The sequence below is a fragment of the Olea europaea genome, chromosome 12, assembly GCF_002742605.1.
Source record: "Olea europaea var. sylvestris chromosome 12, O_europaea_v1, whole genome shotgun sequence".
In the NCBI taxonomy this organism is placed as follows: Eukaryota; Viridiplantae; Streptophyta; class Magnoliopsida; order Lamiales; family Oleaceae; genus Olea; species Olea europaea.
The window spans coordinates 18,307,717-18,314,120 of NC_036248.1; the positions used below are offsets into that span (position 1 = coordinate 18,307,717).

Sequence of the window (6,404 nt, forward strand, 5' to 3'; positions counted from 1 at the left end):
AGCAAAAAGACAAAAAAAAAATAAAAAAAAAAAAAAAAAAAAAAGCAAAAAAAAAAAAAAAAAAAAAAAGCATTAAGCCACAGAAACCAAAAACTAGATCAGAACGATTAACTTACAAAAGCACCACCAAGTTTGTCCAACATCCAATGTTTTGGGGCATTGAGCCTCTTCAAGTGTTTCTTCAAACCTCTCGCCTGTAATTCCACACCAATACAAAAGCACAAGAAATGTCATGATAATAAAAGCAGAAGTAAACGATATATGGGGCGAACAAAAATGGCAAGAGTAAACAATTGTCATTGAGAGGTTTCAACTCCTCTCTCTTTTTTCCAGGATTCGTCATGCAGCTCATAAGAGGTTCCACGTATTATGTCAAGAGGTATTTAAAAAAATAAAGAAAAGGATATTATTTAGACATATGGCCGGAAAAAGTTCACTATGAATAGTGGTGGCAATGGGCTGGCCGAGCCATCTCAGCCCATCTACCCACGAGCTTGGCTCATCACAAGCTGGTGCTCGAGGGCAGCCCACGAGCTCAAGATTTTTTAAAATTTTCTTGACTTTTTTGTTCGAACTTTTTACGAGCCCATGAGCTGTTCGCGAGCTCGACGAGCTGAGCCTTGGCGAACCTCCTGCTCGGCTCGGGCTTTGGCTAGTCCCAAAACGAGCCTGAGCCGTCCATTTGGCCGAGCTTTAACGAGCCAAGCAATTAATCGGTCTTTTGCCACCCCTATATGAATCTTTTGGTAATTATTATGTGGTGGTACAAATTGGGGCAACCTATCATCTATTCATCTGAACAGGCAAGGATATAATTGCAGTAAGTGATAAGCATTTTAAGTATTACTTTAAAACAAGAAGTGCGGGTGACAATTATACAACACATTCAGGCACAGTTTTCCAAAATATCTCAATCCCTCAGTGCAAAACCCATCTAAACTGTCATCCAAATCCAGTAATATTTCGTTGAATGCCGACTTAAAACTTAAATAAAAATTGGAAATACAAAATTGTCCATGGGAAAAAACAAACAAACAAATACACATCTGAATCCAAATCAATTAAGTTCGTACTCGTTCAGCTTATTGCATTCAAGCTCTTTAACATACAATAACAAGTCTATATCCGTACTAATAAAGATAAATCATATAGGTATATGAGGATAGCTGACCATTTTGCTGGTGGTGGCAACAATCTACCAGGCGGCGTCTCTCTCTTCCCCTCTCCCTCTCTCTATCTCGGTGCGCAACTCTTCTTTAAAGCTGTGGAGAAATAATAAACCCTAGCTCTATATTTATATATGGGCCGATCCATTAAGTGAAAAGACATGTTGGGTTTGTTATGTTGAACCGGGTTGGATTAGCCTGGATCCGAATAAAATCCAATTATTATCCTTTTAATTTACAACAAAAAGTGAATTCATTTTATTTGTCATTAGATGCGAATGGCATTACTTTTTTGGTATAACGTAAATAATAAAATAACGTTGAGTTAAATTTTGTTATGTAACTCTAATCACAATATAGTTCCAGAGATATGAAAATATTGAAATAATTTAAAACCATGGAATGGCTCGGCTCTTTCGTATGTCTCCTATCAACGTATTTGACAATTAATAACAGTTTTAACCCCTTTTTGACAATTATTATTTGAAAACTATTTTTTTTTTTTTTGCAATACTTATTTTCAACAACATATTCACACAATAAAATACTTTAAACTCAATTTTATATTCTATTTTTTAACTGTACATTTTTCTAAAATTCATTGTTCAAAACAATTTTTTTTTTTTTTTCAAATAATGACCATCAAAACAGGGCTTAATTTAAACCAATATAACAATTGAGTACTATTAATCGTCATTATTTGGTATCTTTAGAAGTGAGTATAAAAATTTGTGTAAATGGATCTAGATTGTAAAATTAACTTGAATTAAAATTTTGTGATTATTTGTTAAATTCATTGGTAAGAAAAACGATCATCATTTATTATTTATTCATGCCTAGCTAATGAATGAGTTGTATTGGAGAAGGCAATGAGATGAGGAATCCTCAATTCCTACAGGGATCTACCCGAATGGGGCAAGGATGGGGCTAATAAACCAGTTCTATATCAGGAGCAGGGGATCATAGTCCCAGATCCATTTAAATTTTTCTTTTTCTTTTTTTTTTTAAGTGAAAAAAAAAAATTGAGAAAAAAATTTCAAACAATATATCATATTTATAAATAAAACGAGTATTGGGACTGACCTCGTCCATCTCGCCCCCCACTTAAGTGGAGATGGGGACGGAATGGGATGGGGAAATTCTTGGCGGGGTCAACAGTGTTCTTGCTCATTATACTTTCTTAACAATTTGACCTCGATGAAATATCACATATGGATCTCTATAAATTTAAGAATTTTTGCTTGGGCTGTATTATTTGGTCTACATATCGAAATTGACAACATTTGAGAGTGACAATAAGAAGATTAAAATATTCACATTTACTTATTTTGTGAACCAGAGACAAGGCAATGTGTGATGAAATGATACTACAATCTTTTATCATCCCTAATACCACATTATATTCATGCCCTTCTTAAATGATAATATAAACATTCTTCCAATTGCATCAATTTCTGGCCTTAAATGATCAAAATCACCTTTGAAAGCCAACAATGGAGTTTTTTGACCATCAGAATTAATTGGTCCACACCTTCTTTCTACTGTAAAAGGGGATTCGTCTTAAGAGTCCAAGTGATTAAGTTCGGAACTTAACCGGGGATATAACTTATTAGGAACTAGGTTCCACTTTGCAAGACTAACTTAATAGGAGTAGTCTAATTCAGGTATGGAAGTATGGAAGATGAGTTTATGGAGAATGTAAGGTTAAAAAATAGGAAAAAGATTTTAAAATACGTGTATAATTATTTTATGGAAGAATGTATGATTGAAAATGATATTTGAAAAAATACATTTTTGAAAAAATAAGGCTCAAACATGGCATAATTTCATTACTTACACCGTGTCCGGCTAATGCAAGTGTTTGTTAGCACTTTCCAAAAATTTCATTATTATATAAAATGACTTATTGCATGTTTTATCCCCCAACTATTAAGATTAGTAACAAATATCCCTCGACCAATTTTACTAGCACATTTCATCCTCGATCTTTCAATAATTAGTTAATTTTGCTTTCCAGCCGTTTTGGTAATTAAAGTTATGTAAAATGATGTATTTGCCTTGTCTTTAAGCCCTTGTTAGGGCGGATTAAGTGCCAATTTTTTTTTTAAAAAAAGGACAGTTGGGGCCAATATATCACTATTTTATTCCACAAATATCTGACTACTTTTCTGATTATGTCTCTGTTTGTTTTTCATTCTTTTCTCATTAAAATAAAAAATATGACTGTTATCTATCACATCAAATCATCAAATTTGAATTTTTATTTCTTGTGTGGGGCTCGTAATGACTATATTTTTCATTCTCATTCTTTCAAAAATGGAAAACAAACGAGGCCTATATGTTGTACTTACTATTTGCTCATATTCCAAATTTGTCCTCAAAATCGATTCACTTTGTAGGGCCAATCAAATATTGCTGTCAAATTATAAAAAGACGAAAAGGGCATGATGGACTTTTGGTTTATGTTAAAACACTATGCTTTCCAAAAATTAGCAGAACTTTGGCTGTATTTCAAATAGGCGGGGGACTAGTGAGGTGATTGAAAGATCAACTTTTTTTTTTTTTTTTTTAACAACAATTACGCCCAGACATGCGCTAAATAAAGAAAAGGAAAATAAAGCAACAAGATGTAGTGTGTTTGGGCCATATTATTTTGAAATAATGTATTTTAAAATAGTAAATTGATGGAGAATGTATGTTTAAAAAATTAGGAAAAATTTTAGATTTGCATGTAATATTATTTTATTAAAGAATATGTGGTTGAAATGTCAAATTACTACTTAATAATGTATTTTTGAAAAGAATACGGCTCAAATGGGGCGGTAGTAACAGTAGAAAATTATAGTGAAACTCTCAAAACTTAACCTACATTTTCAAGGTATACTGTAAGGAATAATGCCATAAGTACATGGCACTATTCATACAGGGGCCTTAAAAGCCCGTAACTGTAAGGGCGGGTCGGTGGGACCAACTTGCATTAATAAAAATTTGTGCCGGCCTCACCCCTGGTGTCTACCTCTGCCCTGTACGTGAAGACAAGCCCATACTGTAAGGCATAAGACACTCTATCAGCTTTGCCTGAGATCAATTCGTCCAAAATGCAACTTCTAGCCCTCAACTTTGCACTGCAAATGCAGAGAAGTAAGAATATGGGTCCGTCTGTTGTAAAACATTTTATGATAGATTTTATGAAAAATTATATTTTTTTGGAAAATTTGTAGTTAAAAAATAGAAAAAAGAATTTGTGGTTAAAAAAATAGGAAAAAGTCATTAGTCCACAAACAAAATCATTTAAATGGACAATGTGTTTTTAAAAATAAATTTGAAAAAAAAATTAAATTTCAAAAAGTTCGTACCAAAACTTGATAGAAGAAAGCCAAAAGAAATGCTTCCGCCACTTTGGGGGAAAAAATGTTCGAAAAACTTTTCCCTATTTTAACCAAACATTCTCCTAAAAATACCACTCAATGCTCATTTTTTTCCTGATTAATGAGAATCAAATAGGTTCTTAATGTCACAAAGTACCAATATAATGTGTTTGATTGTCAATATTTTTCATGAAAATATCATTTTTCATTCAAATTCCTACTTTTGCACTGTTTGATTGATATTTTTTTGATAGAAAATATTATTCTACCTTTGGTCACATGAAAATATGGAAAATATTCTCTAAAATGAGTGGATTTTTATTTTCTGAGTAATTTACTATTTCTTTCTCTCTCATCTATCACATCTCTCCCACATTTACCTACTAATAAAAAATGGACAAATATAACATTTTCTAGGTTGAAAATAAAATCGTTCAAACACATTTAATTGACAATTTTCATACAAATAATTTTTAAACAATTCAATTGTCTAGAATATATATTTTCTTTCTATGTAAATTTCATACTATCGATCAAACTCACCCTAAGTTTCTAAGTTATTATGTGATCGTGTTCAAACCAACAAATACTTTAAGTCAAATGTCAGCTTACTCAACCCCAAACTCGAGTTCCTCAAAAGTTGATTGTTCAATCCCTTGAATTTATCTAAAAAACTAGTGTGATAAACATGCGTTGCACATGAGTTTATCAAAGTTAAGAAGAATGTTCATAGATTAAAAAATGAAAACCTTTTTTAGTTATTGCTTAGATCATATCTTTCCATTTGGTTCAATCTCGATCAGATTTACACAAGGAAATAATCGTGTATTTGATTATGTACAATCAAAACAATTATCCATCTAACTAATAAAATGAATCCACAAAAAAGCAATATAAAAACTTCATCAATATCATACTACTTGTCCCTTTGTATAAAAATTAAACCATTCACATGATCAAATGCATGGCTTTTGTGGATGAGTGCGTGCATTATATTTATTTATAACAAACCACAACTAACAAAAATGATTTCACAAAAAAAAAAATAATAATAAAAAATTAAAAAAAATATATAAAGACCCAGAGGATAGGAGATGAAATAGAAGAACAGTAATTTATGAAAATTGATACTTTTATTGATAATTGGAGAAGATTTAAATATTACAGAGATGATTGAAAGATATTTGAGAGAACAAATTACAAAGAAAAGTAAAACTTCTTCTTGCTGAATTCGCTCTCCCTTGAAATGAAATCTTGAACTCTTTTTATAATGAAGTCCGGACTTGAAATTTCTTTCGTTTTGGGGAAAGAATCTTGAAAAGAAAAGTGGACGACATCATAATGGAGCATCTTGGAAAGCAGTATCAACTTTAGTCAAAAGTTTCCAATTTTTTGACTTTCTTTAATAAAGATAATCTTTTTCTTTATTAAAGTAGATATTGATGTCTGACACAAAGTTGATAGGAATCTTGACAAATGTGGCACCACCGATTTTGAATTGGACAGAGATTGAGAAGAATTTCTCTTGCTTGATAGACCCTTGAATTTCTCAATTCATCAAGAAAACTGGGTCCATGTAGTCATTTTGAAGTTTTCTTTGAAGCCTTCTTTTGAGCTTTAGCAGCTTTCTCTTGAGCAAGAAACTCCTTATAGTCACCTAGATCAACTAGGTCATCACCATTATCAGTTTCTTGAGAATATTGAGATTCCTCTTCTTGATCAGATTCATTTGTTTTTGAAGATCCTTGTTTAGAAATTTGATCATAAATTTCTAATAATTCTTTGGGATCTTTACATTTTGATAACATTGCAATGATTCTTTGTTTTTCAGTCAAAAAATCAGCTTGATCTTCTTGTTCTTTCTTTGAAA

General features: G+C 31.7%; 1 long non-coding RNA gene across 1 annotated transcript; it reads right to left on the minus strand.

The window, feature by feature from the left end:
- Positions 1-135: 135 nt before the first annotated feature.
- LOC111405957 lies at positions 136-1,294 on the minus strand. Its single transcript, XR_002704908.1, has 2 exons — positions 1,172-1,294; positions 136-194 (listed from the first exon to the last, which is right to left on the minus strand). It is a non-coding gene; the product is annotated as an uncharacterized LOC111405957 (long non-coding RNA).
- Between the last annotated feature and the right edge of the window lie 5,110 nt (positions 1,295-6,404).